Below are 12,578 nucleotides of genomic sequence, written 5' to 3' on the forward strand. Positions count from 1 at the left end.
CCAATTGACTCGCCGGAATTTTGTTTTCCCACCAAGAGGTGAAAAGACTTTTAACCGTAAATGCGAGCTGAAATTCAATATTCCGATTGTTTACGCGTTAGGGAAAATAACTATAAACTGTAACACTGATGTGGCGTGAACAGCGTAAGAAGATTATTTGTGCGTATAGCGTTCATAAATATTTTTCTAAAAACCTACGAAGTTACAAAATTTTATTCACAGAAGTCACGGTTACGTTATTCCGCAGCAGTTCTCCTATAACACGTGATACGTAAAATGTGATACTTGCGTGAAATGCTATTCACTGAATACGTAAAAGTATCCCTGTCACATTTTTGAGAGAGTAATGTGGAAGAAAATTCTTAACATTCAATAATATCACTGCTGCTTTAGAATGATAAATAATTCTTTTTGCACGCTCGAAAGTAACCCGTCCATGCCGACTAATGAAACCGTACCATTTTTCCCCTCGGATATGTTGGTAAACGATTGACGGCTCTCATTTTTCTTTGTGCCGGTCTCGCGAGCGAAAGCGAGTTTTTCACAAGAGCGTAAAAGTCTCGCAGAAAGTTCAATTTATACACGCGCGCGTGTGCGCGCAAGATCAAAATTTGCAATTTTTCTTTCGCGTCCTTATTTCTGATAGGAAAAGTCGCAGATTTAAACACAAGAATGTTTTCTCTGCCAAATATTATTCACGCTGCTCGCGAAAGTATGTGCGTACATATTATTATCCGTCGTCGCACTTATACATAGCTAAAGGTACGCGAAGGACTTTCACACAAGTCGGTATTACATACGTATATTATGTAGCCAATTAATATTACATCTGTGTCATCTATTTTAGAAATACTGCAAATGTAATTTTGAAACTGCTGCTAAAATCGATACCCCGCGGCATTTGAAATGCGCGCCTCATCGAAATTTATAATGTTTCAAAATTAGAAGCGCTTACTTACAAGCGCTTTCGAGATAAGCCGCTCGTTTCTTTGCGGAGGAACTTAAACCGGACCGTTTAAATTATAATTCCTGTGTAACGGAACTTTCGGAGGATCTGTAAAATTTTTAAACCGTCTTAACCGAGGCGTTACCTCATTTTGTTCCGATAATTTATTCAAGCGTCTCTCCCATGTGTACAAACAGATTTAGTCGAGATGAGTTTATTTTTACGGGCGAGGGGGATCATTTAACATCCCCCGAGGCGACGTGAAAATTATTGAATGTTAAAAACTTTTTGCCCCACGTCCCGCAAAAATATGAGGATACATATTCCTACGTAATATACGTACGCCAGGTAAATGGCAGTATATAAAGCAAGATACAGAAGCGAAATGTGTAAGGGAGATGAAAATTAAAACGTGGGAAATATTCAGGGGAAATTTTACGTTCCTAAGACTTCACAATCAGCGGCAAGTGAACATGATTGCTCGGCTCTATTAATTAACATTTCTAATTAAACAGCCCGGGCTGGTAAGCGAAGTTGCGCTGCGAGGTGCATTTCGTAAATTTACGCGCGCGTACGGCACTCATCTGTTGGCTGCAACGAAAACGATAGCATATTACGTAAACATGTAGTAGTATGCAATATCGCGCCCGAGGACGGGCTTGGCAGATATTAAAGTCACCCGATATTACCATATAACTCGACTGTCGCCGGCCGCCAAGATATGCCGCCGAAATGCGAATGCGACTGAATAACTTTGGCAATTAAAATTTACATCATTAAACGCCTACATTGACTATTTAATCTAATTAAGCAGCGAGACCAGAATGCGCTCTATGACTGTTCGAATAGCATTCGATGTCTCGAGATTTCAATCTTCTAAAACGTGTTTTTCGCATGCCAAACAAAATAACTATATATTTGTAGATATTATATTTTATGAATATGTTCTCCTACGTTAATCTATTTAATTTCCTAATTAAATCGACAGCTCTCTGGCGATGAAACCTGTCGGCAATCTCTTTGACAGTAATATAAAAGAACCGAGAATCGCAAAGAGAAATCGTAACGTGATGCGATAATTAATTTAATTACATTTAAAGAGGATTCGTGTGCCAGCCATAGAGGACACGCATCTATGTACTGCGTAGCAAGTAAGATCTAAAAGATTTTAATTGCTTAAATTATTGTTTTGCACGCAATGCTACGTTTTGTTAGATTCGGGACAACGAAGGGAGGCACAGTAAAGTTCGTATGAGAAGACAGAACTTACGGAGGGCACGCCGTGAGGATGTGCCGAGACATTTGTACGGAATCGCGCAATTAGCTGTATGCGCCCGTTTGTCAAGCCCTGGGAGCCGGCAGATGCGAGCGACTTTGAGTCAAAATGCTTCGTTAAAATGTTGCGCGTCGTTGCAGCTCAATGTCGCTCGCTTTCCCATAATTAATTTCTTCGCTTGTTTACGGAGACCCTCATTAATAATCATTCATTATAAAAACTTGGTATTTCGTCGCAAAGGCTTTCTGCTACAGTCTGCGTTTTGAGACTTTGACTACCGTGCGCGCCCATATCTGTGCGTGAGTTTCCACGAGAAGCCCAATTATATCCCGTCGCCTATTTACGAGCGACGGTTTTATTTACCCAATTATAAAAATAATTTTATTAAGTATTTAAAACGTCAAAAAATGTGTGCAAGTTAAAATGCAAAATGTTATTAACATTAAAATGTGTTAATTAATTAAAAAATAAAGCATTAAAATAATACACTCGATTTATTAAAAACAAAATTACTTTTATATTTATCTGTCTATCTCTCTTGTCTTTTTGTCTTGATTGTATTTCAATCATAAAGTGTTCTCTTTTATCATTTGATTTGTGAAAGACAAGCTACACCGTTTAAAATGCGTTATTAAAACGATTATATAAGTAATATGTGTGTTTTTATTACTTAGTTTTGTGGTATGATTTATTTTGTGATCTGATTCTGTATATTCTACAAATAACCGCACTTTTCAACTTTGGGACTCTCACAGCAATGTTAAAATTAACTTGACAAGAGAAGCGTTAGCCGCCCGAAAAACACGAAACGAATAAGAGAATCATATTTATCAGACTTATAATGTTCAAATAGTAATCTTGTGTTCATTATGAAACAGGGTTTCAACAGCCCTCGACACGACGAGTTCTTTTCTGACTAAAACTTTTTTTAGTCAGAAAGTATGATCGCCTGCACGATTTTTATCGGGTTAAATGATCTTACTAATTTCGCACGGGAAAAGTGGGACGAAAGTTGAAAAACAAATTGCTCCATTTATCACTACGCGCGATGTAGTAGCGAGATAAAGTAAAACACAAGAGCCCCCCTACCATTTCTTATGATTAACGTTACTTTTATTGCTGGCTTGATTTACAATGTCCGAGATTTTCGTGATGTTTCCGAAAATATTTTCAATCGTAAAAGGCAACTGCTAAGCACTTTTGGTTTTAAATTTACCCTCAATTGTTAAGTTTCAAGAAAATCAGAATGCCGATATTGATTTTAATTACATTAATTAATTATGCAGAATAAGAAATCTTATAAACATTATTCTCAGTTGTGTTCGATCCGATCGAAGTCGCACAAATTAAATATAATAAATGTTTTCACGTTTCTCGCGGGTAATTGTAATTAAATTCGCGAAAAAGAAACTGTAGAAAATAATTGTATTTTAAACACAAAAGCGTCGTATCAAATTGAAAGGCAAAAAATTTCAAATTAATTTCCAGGGTTAATTAGATTGGCTTGTAAAATTTCTTTCGCTACGCATATTTCCTGGTAAATATTTTATTGCCTATATAAGTCTATCGTATGTTACGTTAACCTCACGGTATCTTTTATCTTGACTTCAACTACTTCCTTTTAGATTATCTGCGATTTTAATGATGCGTTTATCTGCAATTTAATCGATAACGTAACGCGAGAGGTCGCCGGAGTGTATTTATACTGGCGATTAGACAAAATCGTGTAACGCATTTCGCAGAGGGTGGCACGGCATGCGAGATATCGTGCGAGGATACGCCGGCGATTAACACAGAGGATTAGATTTCGGTCCTTCGATAACCCCGACGGCTGTGTGTGCCGGCCACGTATTTACTCGACAAATAAACGTCTCGGGGCGCCTAGCTCTTAAGTAGTTTGCTCTTCGCAAGGGAGGTAAATTCAGTAGCCGTCAGCGACAAAGTATTCTGTGGCTAATCCCGGTAAACGAGACTCCACGGGACAAGATCTTGCTGTCTCGAAAGCTTAGACATCACGCGAAAGTGATACAAGTTGAGAGGGACGCACTTCCGTCCCTCTGTATTTTCAAGATAAGACAAACGGAGTTTGAGAATATCGCCTTATTAAAAATCTAACTCGCGCAAATTGCGTACGTCTTACGTATATAATATCATGTCGATCAAGTTATGCGCGACTCAAAATTTAGATGGAGAAGGATTACAGTTTTGTAATTCCTCGCTTTATCGAATTAAGTGTCTTATCGTAATGTGTAATTCCGCTCTCTACAAGTTAATCAGTGGATTATCGCTGAAAACAGCGAATAGTCACTGATTTGCAGTATACCGCGGAAAATCGCACTGTTCTCAGTTATAATTTACTGATTGATTTTTAGAGAGTATTTTTAGAGTGAAGTAACTTGTATGTATAAAAGTTCCTGTTTCGCCGTGAAACATTTATAGGATCCCACATTCAAATAATTCCTCATTTCAATCTGCTTCGAGTGATACGAAATTATCAATAAATATGGATGGGCTACCATGGTGGAAAAAGAAAGGTGAGTCAAGTCAGGCGACCAATTTTCGTTCGCTTTGCGCAACTCACCAAATCAGCCATCTTGTTTTACAAACACATACTTGGTCTTGGTCATGTATACCATGGTATACATGGTGTCATATATTATATAATAATACATGACTGTAATCTATTGGTTCCCCCGCAGTAATGGCTGACATGGTGGCAGCTTACTATTGGTCGGTGCAATTACGCTGCGCCTTGACTCACCTTTCTTTTTCCACCATGTGGGCTACGAAAAATTCGCTCTTAAAGTCGATCAGTGAATTATCGCTGAAAATTACAGTGGTTTACTTATAACTGTAAATCAATGACTAGGTATTTACTGTTTTCAGTAATAATTAACTGATTGATTTTTAGAGAGTGAAGTAACTTGTGCGTATAAAAGATCCTGTTTCGCCATGAAATATTTATAGGGTCTCGCATTAAAATAATTCCTGATCGTTTCAATCTGCTTCAAGTGATACGAAATTATCAATAAATATGAATGGGCTATGAAAGATTCGCTCTTAAAGTCGATCAGTGAATTATCGCTGAAAATTGGCGGAAAATTGGTTTACTTATAACTGTAAATCAGCGACTAGCCACTGTTTTCAGTGATAATCCACTGATTGACTTTCAGAGAGTTAGCGTGAAATTGCATTACACGAATAAATAAATATGAATACAGTTATAATAATTAATAGTGCGTTTCTCTTGTTTATGTAACCGCAATACGTTATGACTAATAATGCACGTAAGCGCAAAATCTTTTTCTACCGTTCCTTCATTTATGCCCGTTACATATTCACGTTGATAACAAGCGTGTTAAAAAAATATTGAAAAAGTTTCTGAATATTGCAACAGTTTATACCGTGTTTGATCTTCGAAGGAAATAGGAAGGCCAAACGCGGAGTTCGACTTCTACGTAATATTGCTATGTGCTATTTTTGAAAGATATTGAAGAAGGAAAAAGAGAAAAAAAAGAGTATTAAAAAATATATCTAAATATTAATATTCTTCCTCTATCGTATGTTATTCATATCAATTTATTTCATGCAAATATGCGTACAAAAAAAACATTCTTCCCATCTTTATCGTCCGTAAGATATAAGAGAAGTAAAGCCAACCGATATGTGAGCACAGCTTTATTTTAGTATTTTATTGGTTGCAATCTTATACTTCTTTCGATTTTTTTAACTTTACGCTATTACTTTCATATAGGCAAACTCGGGAAATTCAATTACAACTTGTGTAAAGTTGCACAAATAACCTAGCAAAACCACGATGACGTCAAATGACGTATTGATAGCGTTTAATTGACGTCTTGGTCGCCAATAATATCATCTAAACGTGCCATTAAAACTCGGTTTCACCAACGTCGCTTAACTTTAAACTTGGTTTAATTTGCGCTTTGTCTCTTTCCGGCTGTTCCTTCAGAAAGAGACGAAGAACGAATTAAGCTGAGCTTAAAGTTAAGCAACGTTGGTGAAACCGGGCCTAAGGCACATTTGTACGCCGTCGTGTTCGCTGGGAATATATTTATAAATAAAATCATTAGCACATCGTACTTTTTCATGATACACTCAACCGGGTTTCCCGCTTGTTAAAAATTGTAAAGAATAACGATAACTTTATACACTTAGATTTGTGAAGGCGACTTTTCTTTGCAAAAATTTTTCTAGCATTATTCAAATTCCTATCGCCGTTACTTTTTACCGAGCTCGATTCAACGTCGAAATCCTCGGCTGCACCTTCTCTCCCGTTACGTTCTTTTTACCTGCACTCTATCTGACGAGTCGCACAGCGTTTGCCATTCATATTAAATCAACCGATAATCGCACAAGTACAATACTAAATCCAGTCTAGCCCATCCATTTTAAGACAATGGATCCGCGAGATGAATGTTACATTTATCTCGACTATTCCGCTCCTCGCGGACCCATTGCCTCGCGTAAAAACATAATTTTGCACTCACCGACAAGACGCGCAGCAGCGGAGTGATGCAAACGTTGATCTGTAAAATATAAATATACGTTCTAATTAGAACAAACAGTATGGGTACATTGGAAAAATACTTCTTGCGCGCATTCAACCTACTCGTATTGGCTTTTAGCCAATCGACTTGTATCTTTTCTGTAAGAGCGGAATTTGCGTTTCTACGTTTCTCTTGCGAATAGATTCAAGAATCTAGCCCCTAAATCCCTATTCTTTTCGTTTACTTTGTTACTTGTTAGAGCCATTTATCACACAACTGCCTTATTAAACACGCGTGTATTTACGCGTTCAATAAAATAATTGATTCAATATTTAATTAAATGCCAATTTAAATGTATTTATATCCACATATTTAAGTAGACAGAATTCAATAAAACAAAATAATTTCACCTCGTTAATATTTTATTGAATTTCAACTTTAATACGCAAATATACTCGCATTGACACATTTAACAAAGTTATTATATTTTATCCGCGTTTTAATAAACATAATTTAATAAATTTATACAAATGTAACGTACAATATATTCAAGATATTCGACAAAATTCATTAAAATCAAATAATAATAATAATATTAAGAATAATGCTCGATAACGATTAAACGTTAATATTAATTAAAATAATTACAAATACGTATATTAAGCATCGTTAATTTTATTAAATAACGCGCGTTTCTCCAGAGAAATATTTTGAGCGAAGAGATTTAAATCAGGACCATTGAATCGGTGAGTTTTGTTTTGTGAACCAGTCTCTTACCATAAGAGTTAGATTACCGACCAGAACTGTAGCCAGCTCCGGAGAAAACGGACAAAATCTCGTTGTATATGTTTCAGTCGTGTAATATCTAATTATATCTCTCGAAATGCAATTAGATATTACACGCTCGGAACATATGCAACAAGATTTGTCCAGTTTTTCCCGGGCTGGCCGCAGTTTCGGTCGGTAATCCGTATCGAATGGTAAAAGACCGGTACACGAAGCAAAACTCACCCCGTACGTGCGCAAAGTCTACGCGTAAACCGGTGGCCAAGATCGCGTACGCCAATTTGCCCGCTGACGCGCCCAGTCGGCATTCATCGTATTTTATCTTCGCAAAGCCTTGTGGATCCACGATCCAAGAACTGTGTCCGAGTTCTAGTTCCGCGAAATGCGTAGCCGATCAACTTGCAGCTTTTCCATAAAAGATACAAGCCGGTTGCGCATTTCTTGGAACTAGAACCTGGACACAGTTCGTGAATCGTGGACACGAGGCTCGATGCCCAAACTGTCCCCGAAAAAAGGCCCAGTAATGCCGTAAATCCGCACCCCACTACGCCCGCAACGGTTTTACCCCAAGCAGGAGTCGCGGGCAGCCCGACGACTCTCGATCTCGACATTTGCATCGCGCGTGAAACGCGCGATCGTGCAGAGCAACCGGGGTGGGACACGCGCGGCGCTCTGTGTAACGGGCGATTAGTAACGCGCGAGTCGCAAATGACCAAGTAAATGAAGGTTACTCACCCCACGGTTGCTCCGCTGGCGCCCGACGCCTCCCAGGCCGGCTCCTCCTCTCGGAATCCTTCGTCTCTCCATGTAGCTGCACCCACTCACACTCGCGCACACGGATTGCACTCGCGCACAGCTCGCACTCGCGACGCGCGACGCGCGCGCGCGCGCTAATTGCCGAAATGTAACGAACGCGGGGCTAATTGCGACCGTACTTCCCGATTGAACGCGTCTCCGCTCCGCTCCGAGCCGCTGGCGATCGACAATTCCGCGACGCCCGGCAACTTCGCCTCCGGTTTACGCCGCGAGTCCAACGGGGAGACGCCGAGACGAGGCGCGTAACTGCGGGGCGCGGGCGCGCGCTCGGCCGGTGTAGAATTCAAAGCCGACGCGGCGCGCCGCGTTTTCAACGGTAAAAGCTACGTCGCAACGTCGCAACGTTAATTCGATGGGGCACGCTCTTAGATTCCGCCACGATTCGAAGCGTACGCCAGTCGGATTCGAGACTTTTGCAACGGCCGGTGTGTTAAAAAATCCCTTGGGTCGGTATTCGTGGTCAGATCTTACATCCGAGACCGTCTTAAGACCAGCTTTCGATACTCCGTGGCCAATGAAATGTTCCACGCAGCATCTTGAGACAAACTCGGGGCCTTAAATGGTCTTAAATGTAAGATCCGACCATGAATTCCGGGCCTTGGAATAGGAATCTCTAACCTGAGGCCCGCGAGTACGCGTCCGGCTTCGGTACAATTTTACCCGAGAAAGAATCACGTAAGCACGAAGATACCTCGTTCGCGATCTTCGAAAACGAAAGCTCTACCCCCGCGGCCATCGCCGCAAACGACTCTAATGCGATTCCGCTCGACGAAACTCGAGTCTCTACTTCTAGAATGTTAATCGAAGCCGAGGTGGATCGCGAGTATCGCGACGGGAAACTGCCAATAATTCTCTTACTTGTCTTCGCTCGATGTCTAACGAGAGGCTCGCGCGAGACAACCAAGCTTCGTAGACGGGAGATAACGCGCGCCGGCGATAGGGCGAACAATTTCTCGTTACCGATTCTTGCGAACGACCGCGCGATCAGCCCCGATCCGCGCCGTGCCGCGTCCCGCGAAGGAATGCGAAGCGGCGCGGCGGCTCGAGCCTCGCCACGCAAAAACAAGGTGACTGCGGGTGTAACGTAAATACGGTGCGCCGTTCGCCGGGCGCGTTTGTTTATCGCCGCCGTGGAATTCGTGGAAACGGCGGATCGTCGCAAAAACTATATACGGTACAGAAGCTCGTCTTATTCTTCAATTCGAAACCAAGTGACTCTCGTTACCGGGAAATTGAAAATGTACGACTAGAGCCAACGGCACACGATGCCGATTTTTCCTCACTCGATTGCTCACGCGGGCCAATAAGGATGCAGAGTTTCGAGCCAACGGCACACGATGCTATATTTTTCCTACCGCATTAATTGCTTGCGAGAGCCAATCAGGATTCAGTCTTGAGGGGATGCTGGAGTGATTCTGAACTTTAAAGCCTCCGCTACAATGATTCTCGGTTCTGTCTACAATGGTCGTACAGTTGTATCGATGGTCGCTTGAGCAGTCGCAAAGCAGTCGTAGTCGTAGTCGCTCGAATAGGTTCAATTCCTATTTCAACCACGACTGCGATTTATTGCCGCGACGGACCAATCAGAGAATAGTGTTATATGTCGTGCGTCATTATATGTCGAATATATCGTGGGAAAATACCTCAAAAACAGAAAATCGGTTTCAGTTATTCATCGATACGACCCAATCCATGACTCTACGATTCTAAGACTGCGACCATTGTAGACAGAACCGAGAATCATTGTAGCGGAGGCTTAAGCCTCGTCTACATAGACGTCGTAAAGTCGTAGTCGTAAGAATAGTCGACTATGATTGGTCAATTCTTATGTCTGACGAAATAGACCAATCGCAGTCGATTATTCTTACGACTACGACTCTGCGACTTGCATTGTAGACCACGCATTTGCACCTTTCTAATTTAGGGACTGCCGGTTCGCGGAAACATTTGTGCAATATGCAAATTGAATTTTTGTCGAATTGATTAATTCTCGCTCGTGAACGTTATGACGTAGCTATTTGTAATTGCCGCCCCTCGTGATTTGTCACGTCGAGGAAATAAAAGCGCGCGAGGTATTCGAGAGGTGGCCACACGTTGCCCCGAAACGCGACTCCTCCGTCTGGAGAGTCGATCAACCGACCGTAATTTAACGATTGTCCAACATCGGCTCTTTCTCCCGATGCGTATCGCGGTAATTCGTAGAGATGCCCGAGCATTTCGATATCTTGAGCTATCGAGCATTGCCAATCGGGTGTGTCGTATCTAAATATTCGCGCGCTACGATTGTTGATTATTCAAATTACCCGCGCCTGCAGCTGCGTTGCCGGTTCTTGAATAATTAACAGTTTGAAGTACTGATAGAGGATATCTGCACGAAATAACTAACAATTTGACACAATAGTACAATCTATCAAGCATTGCCAATCGGGTGTATCGTATTTAAATATTCGTGCGATTGTTGATTGTTCCAATTACACCTGTAACTGCGGTGCCGGTTCTAGAACAATCAACAGTTTGAAATATTAAAGGGACTATCTACACGAAATATCTAACAATTTAATATAATAGTACAATGAATGGCGATGGATATGCTGATACGTGTCATATTTCCATAAATTACTATCACGAGCTCTGAGCTTCGTTTCGCGAACTCGTTGATTTAAGATAGGAGCGGACAAACTTTTCGTATAAAGAATCAAATAATAAATATTTCAGCTTTGCGAAATTAAGAGACGAAATCAAGATATTACGTGGATACTTAACTAACGGGAGAAAAATGGAATATTTTATTGATAAAATTAAAAATGTAGCGACAATAATTACGCGGGCCGTACAAAAATTAATGTATCAGGCTGTTTGCTGCCGTCTAATTGTAAGCTAATGATTTTTTTATTAATCACCCATAATACTGAAAAGTATTGCAATTTTCTTGCGTTAGGTTTTTCAAACCATTAATTAATCTTCATGATATGCGAATGAAATTATTTAATATTTTGTATAAAAGTAACATCGCATTTACGGATTGTACTTCTGTATTTATAATATAATCTATTATTTAAAAAAGAAGTTTTGAAATGGTCCGTGTATTTAATAATTTGTGCAAAAATTAATAAGAATGTAATATCCGCTATGACTTGCGTAATTCCATGTAAAATTTCGTTTAATTATTCCCACATAGCACAAATGACTGTTTGCCGGCTAATAGTCGACATTTTTTAGTCACCTTGAAGTAAACTTTTTAAGTCATTTAGTCAACTATTTATAGAATGGTTTATTGTCGACTTTAACTAGAGTAGAATAGACTGAAATAGACTTAATAGACTTAAACAGACTGAAAGTCGACCTAAAGTCGACATTTTCAAGAAGTTTAAAGTCGCTTTTCTGCTACCGAATATGTGTCGATTAATACAAGTTAATCAAGGAAACCTGTCAAATTTTTCGAAAATATAAAGCATAATGAAATAATGTAATATATACTCTGGTTTATTGTCTGTTTTTTATTAAGACATATGCTCATTATAATTATTATTGAAGTTTAATTGGAGCATTTTCAAAGACTTGATCAATATAATTTTATTATTTCTTAATTGTATTATATATTGTAAATATTATACAATTAAAATATACAATAAAAACTCTAATCAATCAAGTTTTCAAGATGTCACTATTAAACGTTTAACAGTTAACATAAATAACATAAAATTGCCTGAAAGTTGACTTCTAATTGCCATAAAGTCGACTTCTGATCGCCATAAGGTCGACTTCTAATCATCATAAAGTCGACTTTTAATTGCCATAAATTCGACTTCTATGTAGATTTTTTTGTCGAGTCATTTGTCGACTGTTAGTTGATTATAAGTTGACATTTAACTTTGACATTGAAGTCGACTTTAGACTTAAATTCTGCTGCCGACTGACAGTCTACTAGTAGTCGACTTGGTGCTGTTTGGGTTGTTACTGCGAAAATAGCGTACATCGACGATTTGGTAAGAATTTAATAAGCGTGAGAGCAATTTTAGCAATAACATTGATACGATAGTTGACTGATTCGATACTATCCCAGATAGCACCGAATGTTCCATGAATGTTTGTATATGATTCGAATGTTCTCTCTCAGGAATATTCGCATGGATGTGCCGTGAATGTTTCTAGAATGTTCTTCATATTCTATGAACATTCACACAGAATGCCCAGGGAATATTCGCATTAAATGTTCCCTGAGTGTCTATGGCATATTCTGACCCAG

Source organism: Vollenhovia emeryi, unplaced genomic scaffold, assembly GCF_000949405.1.
Source record: "Vollenhovia emeryi isolate VEMERY1.0 unplaced genomic scaffold, V.emery_V1.0 DF939166.1, whole genome shotgun sequence".
Taxonomy (NCBI): domain Eukaryota; kingdom Metazoa; phylum Arthropoda; class Insecta; order Hymenoptera; family Formicidae; genus Vollenhovia; species Vollenhovia emeryi.